Source organism: Seriola aureovittata, chromosome 1 (genome assembly GCF_021018895.1).
Source record: "Seriola aureovittata isolate HTS-2021-v1 ecotype China chromosome 1, ASM2101889v1, whole genome shotgun sequence".
Lineage (NCBI taxonomy): Eukaryota > Metazoa > Chordata > Actinopteri > Carangiformes > Carangidae > Seriola > Seriola aureovittata.
The window spans coordinates 2,244,722-2,265,387 of NC_079364.1; the positions used below are offsets into that span (position 1 = coordinate 2,244,722).

At 41.0% G+C, this 20,666-nt stretch overlaps 1 protein-coding gene across 9 annotated transcripts in view; it reads left to right on the forward strand.

The window, feature by feature from the left end:
* LOC130163679 (SH3 and multiple ankyrin repeat domains protein 2-like) overlaps window positions 1-20,666 on the forward strand; it is a 193,884-nt gene continuing 173,218 nt past the window's right edge. For 6 of the 9 annotated variants that reach the window (XM_056368218.1, XM_056368057.1, XM_056368319.1 and 3 more), the window contains exon 1: window positions 2,449-5,111. The gene's annotated coding sequence lies outside the window, so the exon portion shown is untranslated. Of the gene's footprint in view, window positions 784-2,444; window positions 5,112-20,666 lie in introns of those variants that run through there. The other 3 variants (XM_056368132.1, XM_056368543.1, XM_056368626.1) reach the window with 3 other exon arrangements.

A 20,666-nucleotide genomic window follows, 5' to 3' on the forward strand; every position in this document is an offset into this window, starting at 1 on the left:
ACACCCCCACCTGAACTGGAAACTGGTGATCATCAGGTAGAACCACATTATACTGGCTTGCTCTTAAGAATGAACTCTCCTTGCTACAAAAATCTCTGAAACAAATAAATAATCCCCATGCAAATAAACTGTACACATTTAAATTTAACCTTAAACCCCTTGTATTTAATTAGTATGGATTCACTTGTTTATATGATTTTACTTTTAATTGTTTTATTATTTATTTTATTTTCTTATCATCCTCTCTTTCATCTTATATCTGTTGTATGTTTGTTTTTGAAATGTCATATAAACCACCGCAATATTTTTTCAGTTTGGAATATCTAAGGAAGTGTGAATTTACTTTAAAATGTGAGATAATTTATGATCATGTTTCAGTATGTCATCGTTCATGTAATGTTCTATGTTTAAATAAAGCTATAAAGGAAAAAAAAGAAGTGGAGCAGCTCTGATAATGGCCGCCGCTCAGATACTTCCGGGTCATTTAACTCAGTTTGAACCTTCATAGGAAAAAAAAGATTTTTCGACCGCAGGTACTTTTACTGTGAAACTGTAACTACAGGAAGTGCTTTTACTGTGACGCTGTACTCTTTCACTGATGGATGGATATCACATGACACGGTCCAGGGTCATCTTTCACCAAATCAAAACAAACTACGTTACACCCGCGCTTCCACTGAGCGAGGACCGATAGTTTCCCGCCAAATGATGGTCAGACACAAACTATGACACTCAACCGCCCCACTTCCTCTGTGGCACAAGGATTACCTGTGGACATGTAAGGTAAGGCCTGTGTGTGTGTGTGTGTGTGTGTGTGTGTGTGTGTGTGTGTGTTGTGTGTGTGTGTGTGTGTGTGTGTGTGTGTGTGTGTGTGTGTGTGTGAAGGGTTTCTGACTCTGCAGCATGTTTTTCAGTATTTTATGGTCAAATATAATTTCCATCACTGTTCATGAACACAAAAGAGTGATAACATCATCTTTGGACAGAGAAATGCTCAGTTCTCCCTCCAACAGATTTGAGTTAACAGAGTTATTTATAGTAGATCTGCTCGTGGAAGCAGAGTGGGGAGTATTTATCACCGTTATCTCTGGTTGTATTTTGCTGATTTAAATCTTTTAGTTTTCAGTTCGTACCGTCGATGGTTCCCTCCCTGCCAGAGGAGGTCATGTTTCCGGTCACATTTGTTTATCAGTTAGCAGGATATTTCCAAAAGCTGTTTTACACATTTCAGTTAAATTCTGAATGTTGGTCCACTGGCTGAGGAACAAGTGATTAACTGCTGGTGATGATCCAGGAATGTTTCAAAGGATCTGGATCTGGCTTCACTCTGCGGAGCCCGATCCACATGATACACACTGTGACAGGTTTGGAGCATTGTGTGGTCAGGTGGAGGTGTGTGTTTGTGTCAGTGGTATCATGTAACAACATCTCTCTTCATTTCACTTATTTAAACAAGTGCTTTTTTTAGTTGTTGATATTTTGGGAAATACTGTTTTTAGATTTAATGTGGAGAATTAGTAAAGGAGATTGATACCACTCTTATGACTGTGCACTGAATATAAAGCTAGAGCCAGACAACTGTTAGCTTAGCTTAGCATAAAGACTGGAATCAGGGGGAAACTGCTAGCCTGGCTCTGTCCAAAAATCTACAAGCATACAAGTCTCTAACTCCAGAGTGACTTTTATCAGGTCAATACTTTGGTTTATGAACACTCATGATGTCATCATGAGTCACAGTGCTGGCTACGGATGAGGAAAATGTTAGCGTGCTAATATGCTAAATACAGTTGGTAGTAAATATAATGGTAAACATTATACCAGCTAAACATTGTTAACATTGTCACTGTGAGCATGTTAGCATGCTGGTTGTAAACTCTTAATGTTTTTAGATTTTAATTTATAGATTCAAGAAGCAAAATAGTGTTAATTTGTCTATTGTTTGTTTAATCCAAAAACACTGACATAATGGTAAAAATTATACCAGCTAAACTCTTTTAACATTGTCACTGTAAAAATGTTAGCATGCTGAAGTTAGCATTTAGCTAAAAGCACTGCAGTGCCTATTAGTGTGACTAGCATGGTTGTGACTCTTTGTCTTTTTATAAATGAAAATCTCAATAGCACTGCAGTGCTTTTAGCTAAATGCTAACTTCAGCATGCTAACAATCTTACAGTGACAGTGTTAACAATGTTTAGCTGGTATAATTTTTACCATTATGTTTACCATCAACTTTGTTTAGCACATTAGCATGCTAACCCACACAGAGATGTCCCTGTATCAGTGATGCTATGTCACCTAAAATAGGATATATTATTATCACATATTTACATCCTCTGGATAGATGAAGATTTTTTATAACATATATGAAGTATTCATAGTAAAATTAAATTTATTAAAAATTTAAAATCGTCTTGTCTATGCAAAGCTGCAGGATGAAAAGTGGGCAGGTGTTTTTTCCCCCCTGAACAACAGGAACACAGTTCTGAATCTTTTGTTGCTGAAGTGTAAATAGTTTCCGTGGAGAAGAAAATGACACCGCTCACACTCTGATTCTTTGTGGGTTTCTTTCTTTTTTTGGGGTGGGGGTGGGGGGGCACTGTCAGTGGATTCCAGCTAGAAATAAAAATTGGTGTGCACACACTATCAAACCCTGGAATTCGCACATTGGCTTGCCCCTGGGGTAGAGCCGGGCTGTTGGGTCTGGCTGCCTGCCACTGTTGCCATGAAGAACATCATCCCATCCAGGCTTGTAGTGTGGTTGTCATGGTAATGACCGTTTATTTGCAGGGGGGCACTCCAGTCTCCAATATTTCCGGGACACACACAGACAGCTCGAGGAAGTGAAGGTGAGAGAGAGGAGCGGAGTTGCCAGACAGACGATTCGCTCAAAGGGCAGGTAGATGAGTCAGTCCGGTCTCTTCACCCTCCTCCACCAAACAGGAAGAACCACGACCACAAATATCAGCCAGTTGGTGTCGGAGACTCTGTTTTTCACATCATCATGTCACGTACTTCTCCTTAAAAACTTGTTCTTCTTCTCCATTAAACTTCCATTTCCTCTCTGAACCGTAACAGGCAGATATAAAGATATTCATCTTCTTCACAACTCAATGAAGGTGTGAAGAGGTTTTTGTTCCGTACTGGATGAATAAGAAGGTTAATCACAGTCTTTCGTTCCTTTACCTTGAGGAGTTTTCAGTCTGATCATCATCATTTATTTTCCCGGAGATACATTGAGGGTCGACCCTCATTTTAAATGATGCCAAGATTACAAAAGCAGAAAGAAAACAAGCAAACAATCAGAATACAAAAATCAGTTCCTGAGAAAAAGCAATTACATTCATTACATGAGCATTATGATTTAAGAGATTTAAAAGCGGATTTCTAAATTGTCCCAGTTGATGTTGTAGTGTATTCCACGAGTCTGGAGCACAGAATCTAAAAGTTGTGTTTGGTCGTGGTCGTTTCTGCTGTAATTAAAGACAAATAGCTGATAACACTGACTGATACTAGCTCAACAGGTAGATGGTTATTAGTGCGTCGACCGATAAATAACAAGAAACTGCTGTGCAGAGAGATGATGTTTGAGGTCATGTAGAAACAACTTTGATTGTGATCTTTCACACTGACGACAAAAGCCAGATGTTGGCAGATGTTGGCAGGTCGTTTTTATCCTGTATAGCAGCTGTAGGGACGAGAGCGGTCTGGATCTGCTGGGCCACCACCTTGGTACCAGCTTGTTTGGCTGGTGAACTTTGGCCCCCAGCAGGTAAAAAATCTTCACTTTACCTGCGACATGTCAACACCTGGTGTCTGAACCGGCACCAAATTATAGATTTTTATTCCCTGACGAGGTTCAGTAACGTCTCAACAGCTGGATTTAGTTCACATGCATGTTCCCCTCTGGATGAACTGTGATCCCTCAGCCTTTCATCCAACGCCACATTTAGCATTTAGCTCAGAGCATCAGTGTAGGTAAGTACAGCCACAGAGCCGCTGTAGCACGTTCTAGTTTGGAGAACTTGTTGAATAAATATGAGCCCTGGAGTTTAATGGGATTCACAGGAACAAACTGAGATTGTTGAATTACAAAGTAAATGAGATTTCTCTTTGGTGGCGTTACGGTTAGACAGGCTTTCACTTTAACTGATTATTCATAATGACAGTGACGATGCGGATGAGTTGGGTTGGTTATCGAATATATCGCTATATTCCCCATCATATATGCAATATTTATTGTAATAGCTTTTTAAATTTTAATATGGCACAATGACTTCCTTTGGCTGCAGTGTTCCAGTGTTGGGTTTATTGTCAAATGTTGCGTTTAATGACAATTCAGCCTCTCTGTTTTTTTTTATATCACAGTTATAAGCAACAGATATTCTCACTTTAGCCTCTCTGGCTGTCATCAGTCTTAAATAAAGACACTCAAAATCCTTAATTACCTCACATTTGCCATGCAGGCTGCAGCTGGAAGTGAAGGTGTTTCATCAAACTGCAGCAGGCTGCACTGTATTTTTTTTATTTTTGCTATTTATAACCATCTCTATAATAATGAATAGGTTTCCACACTGAGCTGGTTCCATATGAAAAGCTCCTGTATTTGCACTTTCGGGGACATTTCTGCTCTGGCCTGGGGTGACACATGACGAAGACAGCACATTCACCTGTCCTGTCGGAAGGCGCTCGTTTGGTGTCCTTATAATAAACGTCCCCCTTCCTCCCCACCACCTTCCTCCCTGTGTGTCCGTGTCAGGCGGGAGATGTGCTGCTCGCAGCCGCGCTCGCTGTCTGTCGCCTCATATTGAATTTCAGCGCGGCAGCAGTCGGGTTTCTCTCCGGGAGATCAGGTTTTTTAAAACGCGCCCGCTGCCTCCTCTCTCCCTCCTGCCTGAGACTTTCCCCCCCTCTTCTCCCTCCGTCCACAGATCCGCACTTGTGACTGGAAGTTTTTTCTCCCCGGCGGAGCTGCATGGTCCAGCGGCCGCGGTGCGCCCGGAGAGTCGGAGGCATGAAGCGACATTAGGAGGAATAAAGAAGAGAGGAAGAGGCGAGCGAGGCGGAGGGATAAAACAGTCTCACTTCACGGGAACCAGGGACGACGTCCAAGGTAAGCACGGAGCTTTTCTTACTTTTTACACCCGTCCTCAGTGTATCGGTGCAGCCTGTGATTATACTGCATGCGCTTCTGTGTGTGGGACCAAGAACTGAGTTTATTCTCCTTCCAGGGATCTACTGTTTTTCTCTGTGGAGTTGTAGTTTCCTGCAGCTATGAAATACTGAACATCATGTTGGATAAATCTAATATTTCCCAATGAAATTGCAGCACCACTTTCTAACAATGCACTTTTCAAGTTAAGGCAACAGCAGCTTTATTAATAGCCAATCAACATTTTTCTTTATAGATGAGTTTTAAACCTTTTTGATCGGAGCAGTTTTTGGTTGCCAGGTTCTGAAAAAAATCTCTGGCTGATGAGTCATCAATAGTCAAGTGTTTAATAACGTCATCAATAATAGGCTAATGAGTCTCACTATAATGAAGCAGTGATTCCAAAACTAGCAGGTGCACAGGTCGAAAGGGGGGGAGTGAGGAAATTGTGGAGTGAAAAAGCTGAGTGGACGCTTTGACTCTGTCAAGCACAGGTGTAATTAATAACATTAACTGCTGCACTGCACTAAAATCCTTACTGGGACGTCGCCTCGTTACTGGTGTTTTCTCCACCTGTGGTTTTCCTGCTGTGACAGGTCTGAGCCGTGACACAGATCCACGGCTGCGAAGCGTTGAGGTAAAGAAACGAGGGCAGTTTGAGAAGTTGTAGGTCATCTTCTTGAATAATACATCAGGACGTTTCCTCCTGGTTTTTCTTTCTCTTGTGGGTGTGAAATGTTTTTTCTTGCCAATAACAGGGAACGTTTGAGAATAGTTGTACAAATGGTTAAAACAGATAAAATGTTAAAGTCATTATAAGGTTCAAAGGTTTCTCACTTTGTGATAAACCAACGGCTGCAGTTCGTCTGTAATCTGTAGCCACAAGTAAGTCACGAATAAAGTGAGAGTTTTTAAAAAAAAAAAATGGTCCAGATGTTTCCACATGTGAATATTTGCTGTTTTTGTTCTCGGAGAGTCTGAATCTCGTTGTGGACGCCTCGGACTCTGCTGGTCTGCATTTTTTGTTTTTTGCTGACATTTGAGAAAACCTGTGACCCTTCCTCGTGACTTCATTGACTGAAATGATAGGTCGATTAATCAAACCATGACTGGCTGATCAACTGATGCTGGAAAAAAATAAATAAATCGTTGAGTCTGTAAAATTTCCGCCTTATTCTGCAACAGTTTTCCAGATGGCAAAGACTCAGTCAGTCCGTTTGAGTGATCTTGGTGATAAACAGAACAGCCATGTACTGGTGGAGGGGGATAAACACCAGCCGAGGGGATTTTTCACAACCTGGCAACCCAAAAGTTGTTCTAATTAATGGCTTATAACTGATCTATGAATAATGATTTATTAAGCATTAATGCCTTTCTGTCTCCCAGAGGACTCATAACACTGTTACCCGTCTTCTTTTCCTCAATGACACAGTCTGTTTGATTCTTCAGTGTCTGATGAAAAGCCATTGTGTTTTTCATTATGTAATAAAGAGGAAATTTTAAAGGGAGCAGACAGATCAGTGTTGTGAGTCCTTTGGGAGACACATGGACAAAATGGGCGTCTGTGTTTTTAATTTTTTTAATTAAATGAACCATAAATACTTACAAAGGGTTTCCTGTTAGGAAGTGATCCGGATTATTCCTCATGAGCGAGAGGAAGTAGTCTGTCGGTTTTGTGTGCAGTATTTGGTTCGAGAAGCTCAGTGTTGTTTTGTTGAGCTAACGGCTAACATGCTAGATAGCCAGAAACCTGCTTATGCTAGTCTGTCATATTAGCTCCAAACTTCTTTCTTATTTCTCTGTGTTGGGCCGTTCGCTCGTCATTCGCTCGGCATTTTGTTGCCAAGTTTGTACATCAATACGTTCACTACGCGTTAGTGAGGAGGGAGAAAGCTCTCTGAGCTAGCTAGCTCGGTAAAGGCCGAGTTGTGCTAGAAAACTACGACATGTTTTCTGACTTAAGGAAAGAGTCTTTATAGCTGTTCTGAATGAGCAAACAAAGCTTGCGTCAGAGAGAGGAGGTTTCCCCTCTGTAGAGCCGCCTGGTCTCTGACAGAGAAGGTGAAATAACGGCAGGGGATGTTTTCTATGTTTGCTAGCGGCTAATGTTTTATATTCTGGTGCCAAATCTGAGTGAATCAGCTGATTGCGGTGATTCCAATGGAATCGATTGATTTCTCTGCAGAATTTTGTCATTTGAAATGCTGATATGACTGAGCCTGAAAACACCAATTGGACAAACCCTCCCTCCTCTACTCCCCCCCCCCCTTCTATATTTACTCACCTCATCATTTCACCTTTTTTTTTTTTTTGCACATAGTAACTCTCCCTTCTCTCACTTTCTCTACATGGGACCTCGCCTTATTTCCCTCCACTCATTCATAAAAATGTAATGTGTGCCTGGTGTCGTCTTAAGCTGTCTTCTTATTAAGATGTGTTGGATTTAAAATGAGACTCAGTGTACAGGTGTATTTTTTGGTGTCTTGTGTGTGTGTGTGTGTGTGTGTGTGTGTAAATTACTTTCAGCTCAGCTCCTGTTCCATTATAGCTCTTGATTTGTTTTGTCAGTTCGGTTTGTGTCTGTGAACGCTGTTTTTGGAGATGTGGATTCGTTCATACAATAACGTATTTTCTACTTGTATTACAAAGTAAATGAGATTTCTCTTTGGCGTTTTCTCAGACCAGCTTTGTGTTTTCACACTGACAGGCTTTCACTTTAACTGAATCTTTACAATGGTATTAATGATGGTGATGACTTGGGTTGGACTGATATATGATACCCACCATATGCAGTATTTTTTGCAATATATTTTTCTTTATTTTGCAATTATCTATTATTAAAAAAAACAGTAACAACAACTGAAACATAAAATACAACAGTGTAATTATATTATGAACCCCCGAGTCTTATGCATAACTTTAACCTTTAATAATAACTGAAATAATAAAGTGTGAACAGGTGAGTTATATAAACAGGTGTCATGAAGGAGAAAATTAGCTGTAGAGACCAAACCTGTTTTTGTACCAGGCTGTAAACATGTTTATTTCTGCTGTAAAGTTGGACGTTTTAACATTGACTCACTATTGGAGCCAGACTCTAGTGGTCTTTAGAGGAACTGCAGGTTTTGTTTCAGCCTCAGAGGTCGATGCCTGAGCTGCAGTAGCCGTTAATCACTCAATTACTTTTTTTAATGAATTAAATATGTAGTTTACAATGATATACATAGACAAAAGCAGTATATCGTCACATTTTAGAGTCATCAAAATAGATTTTTGCCTCATTGTTTCATCATTTCGACACTAGAACTGAATTCACTGGTCAGTAGAAAATCTCTCTCTGAAATTGGCACTGGGAGGAAATTGTTGCCATTATTTGTTTTTAAAGGAAATAGACAGAATTGGTCGACGTGTTTCTCTCTGGACGACTGCCCAGCATTTCACAACTCTTATTCAACAATTTCACACATGTTTAGAACTTGAATAAAGGTGCGTACAATACAATTTACCATTGAAAATTGGGAATATGTGATGCTGAGCGATTGCAGAAAGAGCCGCAGGCCTCTTTTCAGAAAATAGCTGTAGAGTTTGGATGAGACCTGGTGACTGATGCAGAGCCAGGATTTCACGAAAACCGTATCATTTCAGCTGCTGCTTCTCTCATCTGTGACATCCAATCTGAGCAGTGGCATTTACTGTTGGCTAATTTACCTAAATGTCAGGTGTAAGCGTATAGGTGGGCGGACCACCTCATTTACCTAGAGATGTTTAATTAATGCTTGACGGTTTTGCAGCCTGCACCTGCTGCCTCCTTCCACTGTTACAGTATGTGTGTCACTGATTTTCAGAAAGATTTTCCAAGAATATTAATTTACATGGCCGCCAGTGTCCTCCCCCAGCACCCACTCGTTTTCCTGGACGCTGCAGAAACTGATTCATGCTCAGTTGAGCTGCTCAGTTCACTGATGTGAAAACACTCCTGCGCTGAGGGTAATGTGAACGGGGTCAGGGGTCAGGGGAGTAATTCCTCAGCTGTTTTCTCTTCTTCCCTTCTAATTTGTTACACATCCGAACCAGGATGTGCTTCAGGAAGGCAGCGACCTGACACTGATCCTGTATCAGTGTATTGCAAATGTTGAACCTGAGGAAATATATGTTTTTTTTTTTTTTTACTGGCTCTTCAAGTGCAGCAGAATTGGTGATGACGTAAACGCTGTCCCATCTTCCTGCATTTGAAATGAGTTGGTTCCAAAAACCTGGAACCTACTAAAGAACATATTTGTACAGGATGTGGTGCTATTTAAAACAAAAAACAGACTGTGTAATATTTAATTTAGAGTCTCACCGTCTTGTCAGATCTTCTGTTGACAGGGCGTCTTTCTCATGGTTCCCATAGAGACGAGTCCTGGTCTGCACTTAAACGTTGTCCTTCTACGACTCTGAACATTTTCACTTTGACTGTAACACACTTTTTCTCTCTGGGATAACTGTCTGAATGTTGACAGCGTGACGGAAGCACCATGTGCAGACTGGGAGAGGAGTCTCTGATGGCGGTGAAGATTGTCGGTTGTTAGTCGTTGGTTCGTTTGGTTGTTAGTTATCGACTGGCAGTAAAAAGTCAAAACCTTCAGTTATTTTAGGGCAGTGGGGGTCATTCGTTCCTGTGAAACTCCTGTGATTTGACTATTGCACTCGGTCATATTGTGATTTCAATAATATTTGGATTATTTGTTCAGCCTTAATAAGAAGGAAATGTTCATATTGGAAATATCTGCAAGTTTACATTCATACACAGATTACACATGGGCTGCTTACAGTATTTTTAGACTGAATATCTTTAAATTGGAGGTTTAGGTGAAAGCCATCGAAGCCAAACAGTCCTATCATAGATCTCAACACTTTTAATAATAATAATAAAGATAATAATAATATTATAATAGTAGTAATAATAATAATAATTATTAATAATAATGATATGTCAGATTTTTTTATATCAAGATACAAATATTTCCTGAGAAACTGATTAAAATGTTGAAAAATGTATCTCACAATGTTATTTCTTCCCTGGCCCATCCCCCATCCCTCCACCAGGTTTGGTGCAATCCAGTTCAGTACAGTACAGAGTAAACAAACAAACAAACAAACAAACAAACAAACCAACAAACAAACCAACATGGGTGAAAACATGACCTTTGTGGTGGAAGTAACTCAAATATAAAAAAGGTATGAGGGTTTCAAACAGTGTTTCAAAGTTCATGTAGATATTTTTAACACAAAGGAACAAGCTCATGCATCCTTATATCCTTATATCCTTATATCCTTATCTTTATATGCATGGATTAAAAGTTCATTCTCCGGTGTGGGGTGGGGGGGGGTGGGGGATGGGGGGTGGGGTTGTTGAGAGTCACCTCTGCAGCGTGTCATAATAAAAATAAATGTAAGAATATAAGATGCAAAATAAAACGGACGCCCTGAGTTCTGCCGATGCCTAACCCGCTACAAACTCACCCCCAAACCTCTGGAGAGCTCGGCCCTTTTCCTGCTCCACGTTTATCTGTGGGAGGGGGCAACAGGAAGTCTGAAGTCTGTGTGTGTGTCAGAGATAGAGATGGGGGCAGCTTTGGAGTTTGTCATCAGCAATTATCAAAGTCAAACTTTGGGACATTTGAGTCCAATCACTCGATCAACCCTGAAGGGCTTAGAGAGAGAGAGAGAGAGAGAGAGAGAGAGAGAGAGAGAGAGAGAGAGAGAGAGAGGAGAGAGAGAGAGAGAGAGAGAGAGAGAGAGAGAGAGAGAGAGAGAGAGAGAGAGAGAGAGAGAGAGAGAGAGAGAGAGAGAGAGAGAGAGAGAGAGAGAGAGAGAGAGAAAATGAGGGAGGTAAAGATGGTGGCAAGCTATGAAAGAGAGAGGGAGTAGATAAACAAACAGAGGATGGGAGGGAGGGGTGGATGGGTGGATGGCAATCTGTTGTGCTCCCAAACTCTCCGTCCTCTCTCTCCTCTCTCTCCTTTTTCTCGGCCCACCCTGCTGCTCTGTGACCTTATCCAGCTGTGACTCACATCTGCTAGGAAACAAAGCTGATCTTTAGTCTTGTCAGGGAATCCCCAGCGCGCCCACCGCCCTCCCAGACTGGGATCTGTGGTGCGGCGCGGTGCAACGGAGGTTCAATACTGGCTTTCAGCTCCGAGCTTCTTACCTGTATCTTTACTCCAAAGAGCAGATGGCCTTTACTGCTGAGCTTTATCTTCTCTGGGGGAGACAGACGTGGAGTCATGAGGCGAGTGGGGGCATTTGAGTTCGGTTCAGTTTGGTTGGTTTTTAAAGGACAAGGTTGGATTTTTTGAAATCCACAAATGTTTGTGACTATCTGAGTGAGTGAGTGATGAAGTTTCCCCATTGGTCGGCTGAGTGTTGGACTTTTTCCATTGGCTGTTACGTCATCAGGGGGCACTGTATTTATTTATGCCTTTATTATTTAACCTTTAGCAGACGTTTCTTAGAGGCAGCTTCTCTCTGTTTGACGTGAACAGATATTTTAGTACGATCTGATTTAAAGTCCAATAATTGTGGGTTAACACAAATTCAACACTTCCTGTAACTGTTTCAGATTAAAAGCCCTCTAGTGTTTAAGTGGATAGAAACCTTCTATTTCTTTCTTCAACAAATTAAATTAAAGCAGGAGGAATGTACATTAACTTGTACCTGGTAGCAACAAAACTTATACTACCCCCCCAAAATGATAATGTTGGCGACTCTGGTTGCATCAGTGAGGGCTGATTACATATCTTTTTCTTATTTGATTGGTCCTTTTTTTTTTTGGGCTTATCAATATGATCTGTGAAGCACTGAACTGCACCTGTATGAAAAGTGCTATACAAATGAAGATTGATTGATTGATTGATTGATATTTGAGCCCACAAGCACAGTATAGTTACAATATGTATTATTATGTTGAGAACACATCGTGCTGTTGCCGTTTTGACATTATTTTTATTCCTCCGCGCTGGCGACAGTCAGAGGGCAGCCATATTGTTTTCAGGTCTCATTCTTGTGGACACAATATCTCAGTAACACCTTGAGGGAACTTCTTCAAATTTGGTAAAAAAAAATTCACTAGGATTCAAAGATGAACTGTTTAGATTTTGGTGGTCAAAGGTCACACAAAACATTTTTTAGCCATTGCTCAAGACTTCCTACAGCAATTATGACGAACTTTCACACAAATTATACTAATATGATATTTTATATGACTCTGGATAAACAGTGATGTAACCTGAAACTAGTTTTAGTGGCGGAGGGATACAACCACGAGGAGGTGATTCTAGTTTTTTAAATATTAGTTTATAAATAAGTGTTTTGGCCTGGTTGAGAGTGGCGCTGTCCGTGGTACTGAAAACGGACTTTAATTCTAGCATATTAATCCAGCTACTGTAACTTCCTCTGCTGAGAGAGAGAGAGAGAGAGAGAGAGAGAGAGAGAGAGAGAGAGAGAGAGAGAGAGAGAAGAGAGAGAGAGAGAGAGAGAGAGAGAGAGAGAGAGAGAGAGAGAGAGAGAGAGAGAGAGAGAGAGAGAGAGAGAGAGAGAGAGAGAGAGAGAGCAAATGAGGGAGGTAAAGATGGTGGCAAGCTATGAAAGAGAGAGGGAGTAGATAAACAAACAGAGGATGGGAGGGAGGGGTGGAGGGGTGGATGGCAATCTGTTGTGCTCCCATTGCTGTTACGTCCTTTGCACTTGTACAAATGTTCTGGCCTTTTTTTTTTTTTTTTAAAGTATATTTTTTTGGGCTTTTATGCCTTTAATGGACAGCACAGTGAAGATTGACAGGAAACAGAGAGAGGGGGAATGACATGCAGCGAAAGGCCGTCCGATGCGGGACCCGAACCGGGGCCAACCGCAGCGAGGACCGCAGCCTCCACACATGGGGCGCCTGCCCAAACCACCACGCCACACGACGCCCCGTTCTGGCCTTTTTTAAAAATGATTTCATGTGTTAAGACCCAGCAGGTAACACTTATTACAAAGTCCCTATTCTATAGAAAGTTTCGTTCAGGTGTGTTGGATCATAAACTCAACTTCGTTAGGGAAATTAATGAATTTTGAAAAACATTAACGGTCCCATAAAATCTGCTGCATTTGAAATCATTTCCAGGAAACTGTCTCAGACTTTTACCAACCAGCCTCCTTTTGTTCATGGTGCTTTAAACATATTTAATCTTAGTTCCTTTTGCAAAAAGCTGCAATATACGATTCACTGTTCAATGAATAAGATCCAAGACAGTCACGATGTGAAGTACATTTTAATTTTAACACTAACTAGAGGAATGTCAACCCACAAGTACTCAGCGCTCGCGGCTCCGACCGCACCTTTCTTCATTTTTTACATCTTTTACATTTTTTCAAGACTGTATGTTACAGGTTGTGACGTTGTCATGGTGATAATATCTGTTCAGACGGACAGACTCAAAACCACCCGTGTGGTAGTTCCTGCTACAGTAGGACCACATTCTGCCGTGACGACACACGGTCACAAGAGCGTTTGAAGAGAGTAACAATAAATAATCTGATTAGGAAAACAAGATGGCTGCCATCTTCAAAAACTCTTTCCCTTCTCTTTTCTTTCTCTCCATAACAATGTTGGCAAAGCATTAAATTATGAGTCATGTTTTCCTGTTTTTATGTTGTTGTTGGGTGCTACTGGTCAGCCCAGGTGTCATTGATTGTTACCATGGTAACATTGATCTTCGGCATGAGTTAGTCTGGTGGTAAATGTCTAATGTTTTTGTCTTAAAATGAGTCAGTCTTTATTTTTGTGAAATGGTCTGACTGACATTAGACTGGACCAACACAGACCAGTCTGATATATCTACTAACTCACTAATAGACACTTATAGATAATTAATACTTTATTCATTTGCAGCAGCTGCTTTATATAAATCACAAAAACAACCTGAGAATCTGGGATGATCAAAAGGCCAAATTATGGGCAGGTAAACTTGACTAAAAACAACTTGAATAGATACTAAAGATAGAACGATGTAATATGGTAATATGTGTAGATTAGGATTTGATAGAACAAACTTGGGGAAATAAAGGAAATAGTTTGGCAACACTTAGGGAGTCACTAAGACGTCAGACTTTAACTCTGGAGGCTGCTGTCGTTTCCTTTTTCCTAGTGGTGGTCAGCGTTAGTTTCACGATTGTTCCGACAAAGTCATTTTTACGAGTTTCCGTGCCTCAACCTCACCGAACCTGAAGCGTAGCATTTTCCCAACAAGGGGAAACAGGGTGTGTGAGGCACAGAACAAAGTCTGCAGGAACACATTTTGCCGTGATGACACACGCAGCTGGTAATAAAAGTATAATTTCAGGAATGTTTGATGATTATTGTGCTTATTCAGTCGTCACAGCATTTAAATGTGGTAGCAGCTCTGCAGCTCTGCAGCTCCCCTCTGAGCGTCTTAGCGCAGCACATTTACATTAAAACCAGTCCTGGGCTGATATTCTTTCAGAATAAAAGAATGCTGTTTGCTGCCTCATGTGAAATGTGTGTGTGTGTGTGTGTGTGTGTGTGTGTGTGTGTGTGTGTGTGTGTGAGCCACCTTTTGTCTTCCACACAGTTTCCTGTGTGTGTGGGTATGTCATTTGAATTTCACAGCGAGGCAATTACAGGATGCAAATACACTGAGTGGCCACAAGTTGTATTATAAAAGAAGTATGGCATGTGCACAATGATAAGGAATTTAACTTTAAATGGGGTTGTTCAGGTTACTCTCTGTCCTCATGTCATTATGTTAAAACAACAACAACCAGCAAGAGAAACGTTTGACGGGTTGATTTGATTTCCACAGGTAAACCATCAATATTAATACACCTGTTTAATTTCTGAGTGGCGTTATGCAACGAGTCAGGTACGCAGAGCTGCAGTCGTGCAGCGTTGCTTTGTTTAACCTCCTCTCTCTGCCGCATGTGTAACTGTTTACCATCATTTATCGAAGTAAAGCAGTGCGTCTGCTTTGGTTCCTCGTGTCGCTCTGAGTGCTCGCTGTCAGCTGGGTTCTGGTTGTGCCTTTCTGTGTGTGTGTGTGTGTGTGTGTGAGTGTGTGTGTGTGTGTGTGTGTGTGTGTGTGGTTGTAGCCTCGTTGGAAAGGTCCTGCCTCCAGATGCTCTATTTTCTCCAACAGATTCTCCAATCGCAGAGCTTGAGGTTTCCACACAGGACACCGAGGTCACAAAAGCATGAAATCCTAGTTTGATCATAAATACGTCTCCACGCTGAGAAGCAGTGAAATCGGTATGCAGTCGCCATGGATACCTACTATATCATGGGCCCCATTAGGGGGAAGCCCATTTGGTGCCTCCTGAGGAGCCGGTGATTCAGAGGATGATGCTTCTGTCTGTAATCTGCATTTTTCTCGTGTATCGTGTATAATTTTGGTGAAAACGCTCGTCTCTGTGGTTTTTTCTGTCGCTGCTGTTTGAGAAACAAAGGAGAGATTTGGAAGTAGGCGGTGCACTTCTCTTTGTTCAGACGCTGTGGGTGTCAGTGCTGCTTTAAAGGGCTGCTCCACCCAGTTTTACATCAGTCTACTTGTCATGAGCAGCGCTGCTCAGGAGTTACAAGTCTTTGTATATTGTCTTCAGTGCCTCTGGGGCTGGTTTCACAAAGACAGACTTTGACTATAACAAACAGTCAGACTTCAGATAGACGTCTAAATTCACCCGTTGCACAAAGCAGTTTAGTTCCTGACTATGGTACAATGAATTCTTGGTAAATTAAATTTAAAAAATGGCTGAATATGTTCGTCTTTAGGTTTTAGCGTTTAGCGCTTTAGCGTTTGAAAAGTGAAACAATAAAAAGAAAAATCTGAATTAGAAAACAAAACTCTTTCCCTTCTCGTTGCTCTCTCCATAACAATGTTAGCAAACCACAAATTAAAAGTGAATCCGGCTCTGAAGGACGTCTCGGTTCAGTCTTGGAGAACCTGGGGACGTGGAGTTGCAGAGATCAGAGTTGTTGGTTCAGAGGATCCACAATGAGAGTTGAGCTGCAGTATGAAAAGTGAAGGATCCAATGTTTTCAGTTTGACCCACAGATGTGACAAAACTGCAGCTTTTATTTTAAGAAAACGTCGGTTGGGGAGGATTCGAGTCGTTTCAGGTTCTGGTGCGATGGGAACTTGTTTGAGTAACAGATCAATGAGTCTGATGGTTTAACAGAAGTTAAAACTGGATTTTAAATTCTGGAAAGCAGTTATTTGATCTGTTGTTGCGATGATCATCGAGTAAACAACAGAAATGGATCGATTACGTTACAGTAAATCTTCCAAGAATGAGCTTTTGCACTTGTTTGTTTGGCCAGATGACGTCCAGGAGAACTTGACCCAGGTTCAGGTTTTGCAGATGATGCTGCTTCTTATTGTTGGAGCCTGTTGTGTTGGCGCCTCCATCGATGGGACTGGCCCAATTAAAACGAGTGAGGGGGCTGCGATTCTTCATGCAGGGCCACAGTCGTTGAGTCACTGGGAGGATCTTCTGCCGCCGCTGCTTTCATTCTTTCTGGTTTTAATCCGCTTCTCAAAGCAGGAACTGAGAACTACTTCCACCACTGGTGGATTAAATGAAAGGAAAAGTAGAATAAACATTTGTTTGTGTGGTTTTAGCAGATAATTATTTTATGTCTGCAGAAAATCTTTAACTAAGAGTCTTGTATCCAGTCTGTCAGAGTTTAGGTTTTAAGGTCTAAGGTTTTCTCTGCTCATCTTTATATTTCATCTCATAATGAGGAAAGACTCAAGGCCACTTCAAATACAGTTGGAGCCAGTTTTCTGTTCAGGTCACGAGGTTAAAACACGTCTTTTAGCAGCAGGTGAGAGGATTTCTTGTGGTGAAACAGAGTAATTAGATTAAAGCACTGGTGCAGACTCGGAGGATGGACGCTCTCTAACAACCAGGCCTTCCTGTCACATCTGTATCATCTAAAAACCTGCAGGAGATGATGCTCTGATTAGAGAAGAAGCATGAAAATATTGTGTGGTCGTGGCTTGTTGTGTCGTGGTGCTGCTTTGTTGGTTCTCTTGGAAAAAAAACCAAAAACAAACCCAACCCAACAAAAGGCTGCAACATATTTTAACACAATTTTAACATTTGAATCTGTGTGAGGTGTTTAGTTTTTGTGTGATGATCAGATTACTTCCTGCAACTGTCAGAGCAGGAAGTTATCCACTAACCAATAGATACTCAAAGATAATTAATACTTTATTATTCTGCAGCGTTTGTTTCGCAGTTGTTCCGTAACCTTGACAACGAGGTCATTTTTATTTATTAAACCTCATCTAACCGAACACAGGGAACAGGAGTGTGAGGCGAAGCAAAGACAGAAAAGGCTTTTTAAAGGAAGATACAAACTAAATATTGTGGCGTATATAAGATGCAGATCAGGATCATCCCGTTGTGTTAGTTCATAAGAGCGGCAGCCATATTGTTTTCAGGTTGTCCGTCCGTCCCATTCTCGTGGACACGATATCTCAGTGACACCTTGACAGAACTTCTTCAAATTTGGCACAAACATTCACTTGGACTAAAGGATGAACTGATGAAGACTTTGGGGGTCACAGTTTTGAATTCGATATCTCCGTAACGCCTTGAGGGCGTTTCTTCAAATTTGGTAAAAAGGTTCACGTGCACTCAAAGACAAACTGATTTAAAATTTGGTGGCTAAGGGTCAAAGGTCATAGTCACAGTGACCAATAGTTCAAGCAGCAATTATGACAACATTTCTCAGAAATCGTTAATATTTTCTATGACTCTGGATAAACAGGTAACTTGGAACTAGTCTGAGTGGAGGAGGGATACGACCACGAGGAGGTGATTCTAGTTTTCGCATTACACTTATTTAATAAACATAAACATAAACATTATAGGATAGAAAGGGAGTCCGATGACTGTATTTAAAGGGTCAGTTGACATAAATAACAACTCCTTCCAGTTTTGGTTTTTAAGATGATTTGTTTCCAGTATGACGGAGGTGAAATGATAAACTCCAGAAACGGCGTCTCCGTCACGCTGACGGTCCGCAGATCATTTGTATGTATGTATTTATACAGTACGTTGTCTTATGAAATCCAAACGGCCTGGTGCCACCACAGGTAAAGAGCAGTTTGTTTTTTGGGTTTTTCAGGCTGATGTTGAGTCAAATAATCTGATACCGACACGTCGTCACTACCTGAACAAACCGTCAAACAAACTTATCTCTGTTGGTAAATGACCTCAAACACGTCTTTGGACTTTCTTGTTTCCTATCAGCCCAGATATCCACATACTGTTATACTGTGTGTGACAGCTGCAGTCGTTTGATAACAGTGTCGGGCCGATTCATCAGAAGTGACCTTTACATTTCCATCTGACCCCCCCCCCCCCCACCAACACAAAATAGTCTGTGTATAAAAAGAGCTGCGGCTCCTAAACGGTTTATCTGCTGTTGATTTAATCATCCTCAAATTAAAGAGTCACAACTCTAATCTCGCTCATTAATTACAAACCTGTGTCCCGCTGTTTTTAAAACTAGGTCTGGGTGATTCATCTCATTTTATTTTTGATAAAAACCATCCCCACATCCACTTCCTGGTTACACTTCGATGTAAGCGACGTACATAGGAGTGCGTCACCTTTAGCAGTTTACCTACATATATATATATATATATATATATAAAAAAACATATATATGTAGGTAAACTGCTAAAGGTGACGCACTCCTATGTACGTCGCTTACATCGAAGTGTAACCAGGAAGTGGATGTGGGGATGGTTTTTGAAGGGGGGGTGAAATTTGTTGTGAAACAGAATGCTGCACAATAATAGTTTCATCTGGATTAATCTTGTTTTCACGATCATTGGAGACAAAATCATAATCAAAAATAAAATGAGATGAATCACCCAGACCTAGTTTTAAAAACAGCGGGACACAGGTTTGTAATTAATATATATATATATATATATATATATATATATATGTGGGTTGTCTGGAATTACATTAATGCTACAACATAGTTAGTCTTATTTATTTTGATCTGATTCATTTTTTATATTATGTATTTGATTGTACATATTTAGATATTATATATTATTTATTATTTTATTTATTTATCCCGTTTTTTATTTATTTTATTTGTAATTTTTTCTGTTGAATTGTCACAGTTGAAGAAGTTTAATGTTAAAAAGACGTTTTTTTTTTTTAAGTTCATTAAACACTTGGTGTTTCCACAGTCAGTGAGTCTCAATATTGATCGAAAACAATCGTGATTATGATTTTTGCCATAATCGATCAGTCTTACTTAAAACTTCCTAAATGTTTTGTTTTTTTGTGTGTGTGTGTGTGTGTGTGTGTGTGTGTGTGTGTTGCTCCTCAGTCTTTCAGCACCATCTCTGTTTTTTTTAGTCCACCCTCCACACACACACACACACACACACACACACACACACACACACACACACACACACACACACACACACACTGAGGCTCCTCTGTAGCTGCTAGTCCTGTGTTTGAATGTTGCGGCGCCTCGAGACAACGAGGAAAGACCGTCGACTGTGGAAAGGACAGAACTGCTGAGTTTTATTCCATCTTTGATCCTCTGATGTTTACTTGTTTGCTTTACCCCTCTCCTCCCTCTCCTCCCCCCCTCCTCCCCCTCCCGCCCCTGCCCATCCTCAGAGATTCGACTGTGTGCACAGGCAGTCGCATCAGCAGCAACAGAACAGTGTAATCAGGTATTGAACATGAATCTTGAATGCAGGAAGCTCATTTATGTTGCATCAGCTCTAATTCTGGGTCAAACCTCCGTGTGTCACTCGACACAGAGGAAGTTGTTTCGCCTCGTGATCGTGTCATTTTTACGACTCTGAAACAAACTCGTGAACTCTTCTGGAAAACACTCACGTGAAGACCGAACCTGTGCTCCACTGAGAACTGATATATTGATACATCGATATATTGATATTTGTGAATCTCCTCACACAGCTGATATATGAATAAATAAGCGGTGGCAGAATTTAAAATGTACACCCCCCCCCACCACCACCTTCTCTTCAGGGAGAGGAGTGGGGAGGAGAAGTGTTGTAGGTGGATGGGTTGATGTGATTAATGCTGATGCTTTGTGTTTTAACATGTTGCATAATCATAAATGGGATTTACATGTAGCAAACACTCACTCTCAGTTGAGAAGTCTCGGATCAGTCGAGATACAAAAAAGAAAGTGCAGATACATTTTGTGGGAAACATCTTCCCCGACGCTTCATGTTCAGAGGAAATGAAGTTTTTGAGTAAATGAAGCTGTTTAATAACGGCAGCGGAGCCACACGTGTCTGCAGCTTTACAACCAGGGGCAAGGAAGTGAGTTTGGTGACGTACATCAGGGTTTAGATCAGGGACGGATGTGATTGGTTCAACTCTTGGGAAACTGTGAAGATCTTTGCGGAGAAGCTGTGGTGATGTCATTACAGGTGGATGTTGTTCTGTGAGATC